At 39.5% G+C, this 12577-nt stretch overlaps 1 protein-coding gene across 16 annotated transcripts in view; it reads right to left on the bottom strand.

The window, feature by feature from the left end:
* Nucleotides 1-12577, bottom strand: part of RNF19A (ring finger protein 19A, RBR E3 ubiquitin protein ligase) — a 57501-nt gene that overhangs the window by 41755 nt on the left and 3169 nt on the right. For 9 of the 16 annotated variants that reach the window (XR_014550517.1, XR_014550518.1, XR_014550519.1 and 6 more), the window contains exons 2-3: nt 12319-12398; nt 9047-9196 (exon numbers count right to left, since the gene is read on the bottom strand). The gene's annotated coding sequence lies outside the window, so the exon portion shown is untranslated. Of the gene's footprint in view, nt 1-9046; nt 9197-12318; nt 12404-12577 lie in introns of all 16 variants that reach the window. The other 7 variants (XM_083623521.1, XM_083623523.1, XM_083623528.1 and 4 more) reach the window with 3 other exon arrangements.

Below are 12577 nucleotides of genomic sequence, written 5' to 3' on the forward strand. Positions count from 1 at the left end.
TTAGCTTATATTTTCTATACTATGTTTGCTGAATTTAATCTTTACCCTGAACAGTATTTTTACAGGTTTTAACTGAGAGGCCATAAACTCAGAGAATACAAAAAACAATGTGTGTGTGAACTTATGATGTATTAAAGAATGAACACAGAATTTCAAACGTTGTCAAGCACTTTCATTAGGATTCCATGTATGACCAAACACTGATTGATGTGAACACTGCCACTGTTATCTAGTAATGCATACACCTCTGGTCATTACTACTGTAGGTAGCACACAATCAATAGCTACAATTAATTTATTTTGGGGGGTCTCACCTGCTGAGTAATGTGAGCTGAATAAAGCAGCAACATACAGCTTGAGTAAAGAAAGTTTGTTTTTGCTAACCCTGCAGGAGACAGAGCCAGTGAATTGCCCAACTCTCAGGAGCCTACAATTTCTTCCATTCACTTTGTAATAATATAGTCTCTCTCACACACAGTTAATGTAGTCTTCTACAGTTACAATTAATTTTGTTTGTCAAACACATAATGCTGGTGTTGGTGATTCCCCGGGATAACTACCATTTGCTCGGCAACTATCACTCTGCATTGTGATAAGCACATTGTTACTCTCCTGCCCTTGCATAGTCTCCCTTGATGGGTCTGTACCCATGCTGTCCTTGGAGTCATGCTTGGTGCAAAGATCATATTTACTGCATTTCAAAGTGAAAGACGTTGAGTCAACAGAAGAGTCAGTCCTCTTAACCCTAGTCACATTTCCAAAAAGATGCAAGTGCCTAACAGCTTTTAAGGTTTTGGAAGAACCTGCCAATTGTTCATGTTTGAAAGATACAGCAAGTCTTACCAAGAAAATATGCGTTATTGAGAAATTACTTCCAGTAAACGGGTAAAATGTAGGCCATATTAGCAATCTTGTCTTCGAACTGCTTGCATTTCATATAACTATCTCAATAGAGAGGGAAAATAGCTAGCAAGCATACATATTTTTAAAACAATAAAATTAAATGCAGTCTCATAAAAAGAAAGGGATAAAGTGTCCTTTTTCAGTGGATAAATCATAAATAAAACTTTAACAAGGCTTTTGTCGTTAAAAAAAAAAAGCAAAGAAGAGGAGAAAGCATCTAAATGAAGTTGTGTGTGAAGAACTGGTTTTTCCACAATTGCAGCATGTCCTGTTTTGGATTTCCTATTTTCCTGGGGAATTATATATAAGAACCTACAACACTATAGGTAAAAACTGGTTATCATACATCTTCATTGAAAGCTTTAAACCACTTAAAGGTAAAGGTAAAGGGACCCCTGACCATTAGGTCCAGTCGTGACCGACTCTGGGGTTGCGGCGCTCATCTCGCTTTATTGGCCAAGGGAGCCGGCGTACAGCTTCCAGGTCATGCGGCCAGCATGACTAAGGTGCTTCTGGCGAACCAGGGCAGCGCACGGAAACGCCGTTTACCACGACTGGACCTAATGGTCAGGGATCCCTTTACCTTTACCTTATGCTGAAAAACAGAAAAAGAACTTTCCAGGGGAAATTGTTTTGTATAATTAGAAACCATTTTAAACATTTCCATCTCAGCTTTCCATTAATTAGGGTAGCTAACAAAGTGCATATATGTGTAATTTCTAGAAGAGTTAGCTTGACTGTTGATTTAAAAATATATATTCCTGAGTCGCTGATTCAGGCTTGTTTTAAAGGACTAAACAGGAAACCTCTTCAGCAATTCAACTAAATCAGGGGTAACAGCCACAGCCCAGGTCAGGCACACAAAGCCATTTTAAATGGTGCACAAACCCTCATTTTACTCAGCATTAGGGCACTAGGCCAGGGGGATTTTTCACCCACCCGTGCCACACAAGTTAACTGAGATTGTTTCCTCATCCTAGGCGAGTTAACAGTGGGTGCAAAGGCACTCCCAGGAATGCCTGGTGGAGGAAATCTCACACAGCAGGGAAGGAGGGAAAGTATTCTGCCCATTACAGTTCTGGGGCCTGTGAAGACATAAACCTCTCCTAGCTAGCTTAGTGCTGTGATGAGGAACTTACTCCATAGCAGGGCTGGGCTGAAAGGAGGGGCTTAAACCTCCAAATCCAGCTTTAAACCTCTGTTCTCAACCCAGTGCTATGAGGAGAATGAGCATGGCTTGTCCCAGCATGAGTTTGTGTGTATAAGATATGTGCACTGTGTGTGTACGTTTGTGTGCAGTATGCACACACAATATGTTTGATGGCCACTTTGGCCATTATAACTGCTGGCATGCTGTTCACAGAGGACTGACCAATCTTGAATGTGGCCATGAGACGGAAAAAAGTTACCTCTCCATAGACTAACTAAGTCCAATAATTTTTAAAAGTATCCAATTAAATAGTCATGGGTAGTTGTGTCCCATTGCTGGCTATCTGCTTATGTAGTACAAGATATAGAAACTGGTCAACCATTTCTGCCATTTGTATTTGAACATTACAGCTGACATGATATGAAATTATATTTAATGTGCCTTATTTAATAGTCTTCTTTAAAGTTTGATGCAAATTGTTAGATTTCTTACTCGCCCTTCAACATGAGGTTCTACGGTTGGTTGCAATAATTTAAAGATACAATATTTTAAAATAACGAATTACAATTCAGAGAGAGGGTGTCAAGGGCCAAGGTAAATAGATGTCTGGGAGATGTGGCAGTGGTCTTTTGACCATCCATAATCCGTTTAAATCTCCAGAGCACAAAACAAATCTGTTAACACTATCAGAAAACAGTATTAGATTAAAATAGAAATAATCTACCAGAAAACATTATAAGATGCTTTGTAAGTATTTATTTATTACTAAAGCCAAACAATTGTGCTAAGGCTCTCTGAGAAAAAGGACCGTCTGAAACATGAAATGGGATCACAATACGAAGAGATAATTATCTACCAAGATATTTTAAACTGCTACTTTGTTCTTATATATTTTCTGGTGTATGACTTTTGAAGCAGGTGAGTAATATCCTGTTCTCTTCTAATGTTGTACAGGACTAATGCCTGAATCCAGAGATAGCCTGTTGTTAACTGTGACTATGTACACAAAACTATGCAACTATTCACGTATGAATAGCTTCTAGAAGAAAGCATCTAAAATTTGAGACACACTGCTGCAGAACCAATAAAGGAGACTCATAGCCCAGGAGTTAAATGAATACTTGAGGATGAACAAAGATCAGGCCTCCTTACTTGCACTCATCTCACCATTTTCAGAGTGGTAGGTTCATAGCTCCAGTGCTTTTAGAATTTGAAAATTGGAAAACAAAAAAGGGACAGAAATTTTCCCCACAATCAACAGACCTTTATAACTACTTGTAATATATTTAAAAATGGCTGAAAAATAGCTGGTTTCTGCTTTTGGCAGCGTAATAGCTGAATAACAGGAAATGGTTCAGACTACAAAAACAACTGTTAAAGTTAAAAACACATGCATTGGAAAGCATGTGATTCAGCCATGAAAAGAAATGATTTTATTATGGGAAGTGCTATAAATTTCATCTTCAAGTGTTGAACATGAGAAAGAATATAAGCAAGTCAGTAGAACAGAATTACTTCTAGAGTCAAATATATGCTGCTAAGCTAACAACTAAAAATATCTAGTTGCTAATATGGAAAAGATAAGGAAGAAGTAGCCAATACTAGTTTGCCCAAAGTGAATAAAAGTTTGCTACAATTCAATTTCTATTACTGGAAGAGATACATTTCCTTTTTTATATTTTTGCTCTGAAGTTAAATCTTTTTAGATAAGTGGATTCCAGTTTATCTGGAAACAATTGGTGCCACTTTGGAAAGTCCTAAGGAATAGGAAGGGAATGTCATCCACCAGCTCATACAAATTCCTTTAATCTTTTAAGAAGTGTATATTGGGTTATGTGTGATCGGTGAACTTTGAACACTATTTTAGTACCTACTTAAATCCTCACATTTATAACACTAGTAATTACAATGCACTATTGACATTATAAAGTGACTACCATTAAGGCAGTCAATGGGTGCATCAGCTCCATGGATGTTGGCAACATGGCAGGAGACAGAGCCAAGGAAGCTATAAATACATAGATTTCCTAAGAATACTAGGCCAAATGATACAAAACATCATTCATTTATTTATTCCAAAGACTTCCAGTTCATCAAAAGCCCCCAAAGTAGCTACACAACCTGCATAGAAGGTAACCTCCTAGATAACACAGATGCTCCTTGATAGGGGTGGGGAACCTTTTTCAGCTTAAGGGCAGCACTGTTCTAGGCAACTTTCCAGTGCCTACATACCACTGGTGGATGGGGCCAGAGGTGAATGTGGATGGACAACAAGTGTAATTTTTACCTCTTTACAGTAGGCTAGTTTCTACACACAACTTATGCCCTTCGCTATCGTCCATCTTGAGAGGGAACCACTTGAGGGTATTCTCCTGGGCCTGAGGTTCCCTACTCCTGTTCTAGAAATATTATTCTTATGGCTCTCTATGTTATGATTGCTGCTGAAGTTGTGTTTTATGGTGTATTTGTATTGCCATTGACTGGTTTTAAATTTTGACCTGAATGTTTCAAATATGTACAACACCCAAGAGAAACTTTGTTATCAAGCAGCTGATAAATTAATGGCTAAAGGCTCAAACCCTTCAGAAGGGATAAATGGCCTATTGGGGGATCAGAGCAAAGCAGCAGACACATGCAATTCTGATGCCCAAAATGCCTTGGCACCTATGACCAACATGTAGTAATATGGTCCGCAGGAAGTTTTCTACTACTACATTTTTCCGTTTAAAAAAATGTTCCATTTCTAAAAGTACATTTTTTCCATAAAATTGTTTTAACATAATGAACTAATACAATAACTGTAAAGTTGCGGTTTCAAACGTGCAGTTTAATATTTTAGGTTCCTAGGAATCACAGCCTGCCTATCCTTGTGCATGCCTGCATACCCATATCTCCAGCCCATTTCTGGAAATGGGATGGGATAGTAAAACTAAATGTCTAAATAATCCAACTATGCCAAGTCAGATCCCAGTCTATTCAAGGCATTTGAAATTTTTCGAACTAAAGTGCCCTAAAAAACTTCTTGCAACTTTTTTGCAGGGCAACAGCAACACAGTATCAATTATTGTAAGGATATATGCTTCCTACAGTTAAATATTTTATTCATGATTTTCCTAGCGGCTTTAGGGGACTTTCTGGGTTTTGATAATATAAACACACTGATACTAAATGTGTTAAAAACCTCAAGTGAAAAGAGATATTGATGAAAATCTAAAATTTGCTTAATATTTAGACTCAGTAAGCCCTTGGAGATTCAAGTTTGGAACTCCCATTTCCAAAACCTTTGAACATACGGCATCATGGGTAAATATTTAAATCAACAATTGACAGAACCACACTAGCACATGCATAAATGAACCAAATTTTTGTATGGTATTACTGTGGGCTTCATATAGGACCCACTGACTAGCAAATAGTAACAGGTGCTGGGATCCAGGAGATAGCATCCATATATTTCTAGAATAATCCAATGAACAACTGTATTCTTATTTTAGGTCCTTCAACTAGCTGATCTCTGCAATTTGTTGTTTGATTCTACTAACCAGAAAGAATGAACATTTACTTCCCAACTCATGAAGTAATGACAGTTTGTACAGTAACTGATATGGCTTATGAAAAAGTTCTGGGCCCAATCTTTAACCAAATAATCTTGCCTAATATTCCTGCACAAAGACAGCCAAACCAAAAATCTGCCTGCCTCTAAGCAAATATAATTCTGCAGTGTGTGCAAACTACATGACTGAAGGTTCGGGTTATGTTCCTAGCTTGTATAAAAGCTCTATATATTTTAATTGCTATAGCAACCATATTTATTAACTTGCTATATTTGTTTGACTGCCCAACATGTTCTCTAGAGGCTCCAAAAATTAAATAAAATGCCATATCAAGAACACAAGCTAACCAAGATGTTTGTTCAGGAAATGTTAAATTTCAAAATGGAAAACTTGATTTAAAAACCAATCCAGCCTATTTCCAGAATGTGCAGTGTCCTCCATGCAACATTTCATTTATGTAGAGCTTCCTCCCAAAGTTGCTTCTTCCTTCCCCAAATGATCCCCCTGCCCCCACATAAGCACATTATATTCCAAGATAAGATGGTACAGAAACAGTACTACACACATGGCCATTAGAAGCATACATGTAATTTTACAATTCATTACAGGGTCATTAGGGAACTTCCACATGAACGCCAAAGTCTTTGTACAACATCTGGAAAAAATAACCTCTATGACATTAAGGACTTGCCAATGAGTCCTTATGGATACCAATTAGTCAAGCAAGTTTGCATGACAACCCTATACATGTCTACTCGAAATTTAAGTCCCACCGAGTTACTCTCAGGTAAGTGTATAGGATTACAGCCTTCAGTGTCTATAAAAAGAGAAAAACACCATTCCAGAGACTTCCCTCAATAATAGTATTTCATATGTAAATACAAGCATAATAAAAATAAACAAATGAAGCATCCTTACGGGGTTAGGGAAAGGCAAAATATTTCACTTAAAGTGCAGTGACTCTCAGAGCATGAACAATGAAATACAAAGCCATTTTTACTGCGAGAGTAGTGATAATTGTTAAAGCAAAACTGAATAATATAACTGGATGGAAGAAACAATTTTTTAATAAGCTAAGATAATTACTGATATGCTAAAAAGCATAGATTAAAACTGCAGAGTGGAAGGAAAGGAGGACCTTTTTCTGCCTCCCCACTTCCAGCTACTCTCTGAAGACTGGAGACCCTCTAAAGAATATCAGGGGGGGCGGGGCAGGGGAAGGACCAGAGTCCAGACCATGTGAAAAATGAACATAATATTTAAGCTGCAGTTTATTTATTTTCAGCTTCGTATTCTTGTTATTAAAAAAGTGTGCCTAGACATTCCATTGTTGCACCCATAACTTAGGTTTAAGGTGCCATTTAGCCCCTAGCTTTCGTATCTGTTTCTAACACTGCTTTGTTCTTGAAACAAAAAGGTGAACTTGATCCAAAATAAGTTTATTTCTTAAAATTCTAGACAATTTTGTCTGTTGGTTGTCCAATACGTTAGGCTAGAGTAATTTTTAAATATCTGAATGCTTCAGTTTTTTCTAGTGTAAAATAAATGACGTTACTGTACTTCTATTGTTGTGATAAAATGGAGGTAGGAATTTATATCATCTAATGCGGGGACGCGGGTGGCGCTGTGGGTAAAACCTCAGCACCTAGGACTTGCCGATCGTCAGGTCGGCAGTTCGAATCCCCGCGGCAGGGTGAGTTCCCGTTGCTCGATCCCAGCGCCTGCCAACCTAGCAGTTCGAAAGCACCCCCGGGTGCAAGTAGATAAATAGGGACCGCTTTATAGTGGGAAGGTAAACGGCGTTTCCGTGTGCTGCGCTGGTGCTGGCTCGCCAGAGCAGCTTCGTCACACTGTCCACGTGACCCCGAAGTGTCTGCGGACAGCGCTGGCCCCCGGCCTCTTAAGTGAGATGGGCGCACAACCCTAGAGTCGGACACGACTGGCCCATATGGGCAGGGGTACCTTTACCTTTACCTTAACCTGGATGCATTCAACTCAAAATATTGCCATCACATTTCTACTGTGACATGTAGCTTTTACTGTGCAGTGTCTATTTCAGAAAAACAACCCCTTTTCTCTCCAAAGCAGCCTCCAGGGCACATCCTTTAAATGTACAATTATTGAAGGGATGGAACAGGAGCAAGGTGGCCATAATAATGACAGTTTTTAAAAAGGCAGGCTTACGTTGTGTTATACCTGCCAAAAAGGTAGGAAGAGTTTGGTAGAATAGCTCTATGCTATGTAGATAAAATAAGCTGCTATCTAGAAATTTTTCCTATGGAAATGTACACGAAAGTTAAATATGATTAACAGGTAAAGGTAAAGGGACCCCTAGCCATTAGGTCCAGTCATGGCTGACTCTGGGGTTGCGGCGCTCATCTCACTTTATTGGCCGAGGGAGCCGGCGTACCAGAGCAGCACACGGAAACGCCGTTTATCTTCCCGCCAGAGTGGTACCTATTTATCTACTTGCACTTTAACGTGCTTTCGAACTGCTAGGTTGGCAGGAGCAGGGACTGAGTAACGGGAGCTCACCCTGTCGCAGGGATTCGAACTGCCGACCTTCTGATCGGCAAGTCCTAGGCTCTGCTGCCATTTCCCAATTCCTAAAGGAAGTCATCCAGTCTTTTTGCTGAGGATCTCTTCAAGAGAGTATCTTTTCTCCAGGGAAGGAAGTTATACAAACACAAGGAAGCAAATAAACCCACCATATGAAAAGGTGTTATTAAAGCCCCTACTAAGTTACTTACAAGACAGAATTGTGTATTTAAATATTTTAATTAAAAATTAGTCTGATTTGCAAGCATCTTACATTTCCAGGGTTGTGGCTACACAAAGGTAAGAGTGAGTTCTGTTCTGTTTTCTTTCACCTATGTGCACAGGACTTTCCGCCTTCTACAGCAGAATCTGACACTGCCATAAGTAAGGACACAGAATACTGGATGGGAGAGACTTCTATATCCATACAATATTTCCTTTTGGTGATATATGCCACATGGTTTTGCTTCATGTTAAGAATGTTCCATTTGTAGGTCATAAAATAATTCTATGCCAGGTCAGATTGCCCAATGACAGATTTAGCAAAAGTCTTGAAAAGGTAGCAGCTTACATATTTATCTTGCAACCTGCAATTTAAGGAATTATGTTTATTGCATTAATGCTGTGCAAAAACTGAGCTATAAAGACATAAGAGGTTTTTGGTCTTGAGAAGTTAAAAGTGAAAGAAAGCAGAACAGCTAGAAAAAGAACAAAATGCAGGTAGCTTAGGAATCATATCTTAAATAGGAATCGTATCTCAAAAGAATGATACATGTCAAGATATAGCTGCAAAGCTTGGCATTTATTTAACACAGTTTATGTGTTTTCAATACAGAAAATAAAATTTATTATTTTATGGGAAAATGGAGTGATATATACAATGCAACTCAAGAGTCATTACCTTCTTGGAGGAAATCAACCTCCATGTGCCAGTCAGATGTACATATTAAGCCGGGGAACCTTAAAGATCATGCTCAATCTTGTAATGCTGTCATCTGTTGAATTAGTCCATTATCTCTTTTGCCAACTAAGTGAAAGTGGAACTTAAGAGCTGAAATACAAACAAAAGGAGAAAACAGCATTAAGGCATGAACAGTAGAAGGAATCCCCTCTAACAATACACAAAAAATGTCTTAAGCAGTAGATGAAAATTCCATAGGAAGGAAGGGAAGGGTGGACTGGAGATGGTGTAATTTTATGCATCAAGGAGACCAAGCTAGATATCCCCAAAAAGGGTGGCCACCTTCACAGAACCAATATGGGTAGCAATACCAAGGCCGAAAGTGTGATTCAATACTGGGGACGTACTATGATAACCCTGACCAAAATGCCCACAATGATCTTCAGGTGGCTAATAAATCAAGAATGTCCCTAAAAGACGACCTTGCTGTAGTAACAGGAAACTTCAATTACCCTTCTAAAGACTGGATACATGCATGTTCCACTTATGACAAAGAGGTAGAATCTCTAGATCCCTAAATGTCTGTGTATAGGTGTAATGTGGGGTGTATGGGGTGTCAGCAGAAGAGTAGTACCTTTGTGGCTCCCAGAAGCTGTCAGCATGCGACACATCCACAATGCTGAGAGGGGGCCCTGTAGAGGTCACTAGTGCAGCAAAAACAACGTGTGAGGCAGCAGTTTTAAGTTACCATTCTCTGCAGCCGTAGCAGGTGCGGTGATTGTCCAGAAGTTTGACTTTACCCCTGGAGACACACTCCATTGTCAAAAATGACTGTACCTAAAATAGTTGGTCATCGAATGAACCAGAGGGGCAACAAGCCTGGACTTTTACGTAGTGCTCAAGACTTGATGCAATGTGTTGTCAAACCAACTGGCCACAGCAACTACACAATGCTTTCAAATTCTATATATATGTAAGTGGACAATTGCCAAAAAAATCCAAAAGTCACACCTGACTTCAAAAGAGGAAACTTCTTTAAAAAAGAGGCTTTGTAAAAAGGAAGTTGAAAGGAAAAGTGAAGACCATCACATCTTTCCAGAGCACCTAGGGTTATTCAAGCTACAAGTAGCTAGAATGTACGGTATGTGGTACCGCAAACAAGGAAAGGCACCATCAAGGCCAAAGGGATGTCACCATAATTAATGAGCAGAGTCAAGGAAGCTTTTAAGAGGCAAGACGACTTTCTTCAGAAAATGGAAGCCCCCTCCAAATGAACTTTGACAAAAGAAATGCAAGCAGACAATAGTGATGCAAAAAATAATTTGAGGAGTACAGTGAATAGCTAATGAGAACACTTTGTTCTTTCACTGTTTAAGTAAATCTATCTTAACAGGCTTAGTTCAGAATTCTAACTTTACTTTTATGAATTTGAACTGATGACCAGTGATCATAGACCTCTCTCTGTTTTCAACCTAGTATTTAAAAGAGAAAAGTTATAGCTCAGTGGTCGAGCATCTTATTTGCATGCAGCAGGCCCCAGGTTCAATCACTAGCATCTCCAGGCAGAGCTATTAAAACTGCTGCCTAAAACCTCAGGGTGTAGACAATACTGAGCTGCCTTTTATTATGTCAAACTTTGGTATATCTAGCTCTTTTATCCACACTGACTGGCTGCAGCTCTTCTGCATTTTAGGCAGAGGTCTCCCCTAACCCTACCTGGAGATGCAGGAATTGAACCTGGGGCCTTCTATATCAAATCAGGTGCTCTACTACTGAGCTATAGCCCTTCCCCTTCAAATGCCAGTGCCTATGATCATTCATTTTAATTAATTTCAAATTCATAAGACTAAAGCTGGACTTCTAAACTAAGCCTGTTAATTTGGACAAATTCACTGAAATTGTGACTGAATGAAGTGTTCTCATTCACTATTCCATCTTTCTTAACATGTTAATTAAGACAGTTAATCTGTTTAGTCAGAATCTGCTTATCATGAACACTAAATACTTTATAGTGGGTAAAAGTAAGAACTCAAATACCAGTCCTTCTACTTGCACTTTTTAAAAACAACAGTTTTTATTTTATAGAGAGACTAAGAGAACTTTAATAAGGTTCTGTGGCTATGTATGATTAGCACATTTAGTCCTACAATTCCACAGTCCCCTCCACAAGCACCCTCTGACCTTTGTGCAACTCTCAGTGACTTAAACTGCACTGATGTGACACACCAGTGCCTACAAAAATGTTTTACATTAGCAAATTCTGTGTCCAAGTAGAAATAAAGGTGGATTGTGGTAGAAGTTATACTATTGCCAGTCTTCCCCCACACTTTTACAATCAGCAGCATTCCAATCTGGGCACTGAAAGCACACACTGAAGTTTTGGTTTCAAACCAAGAAACTAGCAAAAAGATCCCTCAGGCAGTACAGTTGTGGTTGCCGGTGAAATACTATGGGGAAATTCCACATTACTTCATATTGAACTCTCGGTGCAGTTCATTTGATCAGCAACAGCTCTCCTTTCATTAGACCTAAGCTTTTTAGATGTACTTCTGATGCCTATGTAGCTCTCAGGGCTTATTGTTAAAGCTCCCATGTCCACTTGTATGAAAAGGATCCCACTTCTGCAAGCTACTAAGCTGTGCTGTTATTCATTAAAAACTTTTCAGACACTGGTATCACCCAAGTCAGCCTCAAAGGAGTTCCTGGCATAAGTAGTGAAATGCCAGTGACCACCTACAGGGTGAGTTGCATTGTAGTTGCCTTTTTCGTTTTTTAAATTCAATACTCCTCCACTGAGAAATACTGTACAGTTCAATGAAGTATTTAAATATGTCAGACTGCCCTTTGAACACAAGCTTCTTTAAAGAGATTACATTTAAGGCTACCCAGCTTATTCAACCGCCCCAAAAGGCAGGATAGGGGAGGACGACGGAATATCCACATTCCCAATAAACTGTAATCCGAGGGGAAAGGGAAGAAGTAGCAGCAGCAGCAGTAGCAGCACTGCAGCCTTTATAGGACAAAAGTTAGCTAGTCTCGCCCCAATTTGGAGTGGATGTGGAAAATTTCCCCCTCCCCTGGGAGTGAACTTCCTCGTAGTTTCGGCTGTGCGTGTGTTACTGTGTCTTTCTAACGCTTTCGGTTTTACAGAAAGCCCCATTTCTGACAGAAAACGGTTCTATATCACAACTTCTAAAAGGGGTCTTTAATAAAAATTACTATTTTTTTTCACAGATTCCGCCCCCCACCCCACCCCAAGGCGGAGAATGTACCTTTGTTTTACAAGAAGGAAGTGCAAATAGAGACGCTCCGAAGCTGTATGAGAGAAAGGAGAGGGCGTTTTTCCAAAGTCCTTCCCTCAGAAAAAAAAACAAAAACTTATTGGGGTGTGGAAGCGATCGAATATGGAGTTTCCACCCCCCGAACCCCACCCCGAGTTTCTCCTCGGACTTTGCCCGCGGAGTGGATGAGGGTTTCAAAGTCTGTCCAGTATTGCCCCCCCCGGGGGGTGGGGTGGGAAAGAGAATTTAC

Source organism: Podarcis filfolensis (genome assembly GCF_964270895.1).
Source record: "Podarcis filfolensis genome assembly, chromosome: 7".
NCBI lineage: Eukaryota > Metazoa > Chordata > Lepidosauria > Squamata > Lacertidae > Podarcis > Podarcis filfolensis.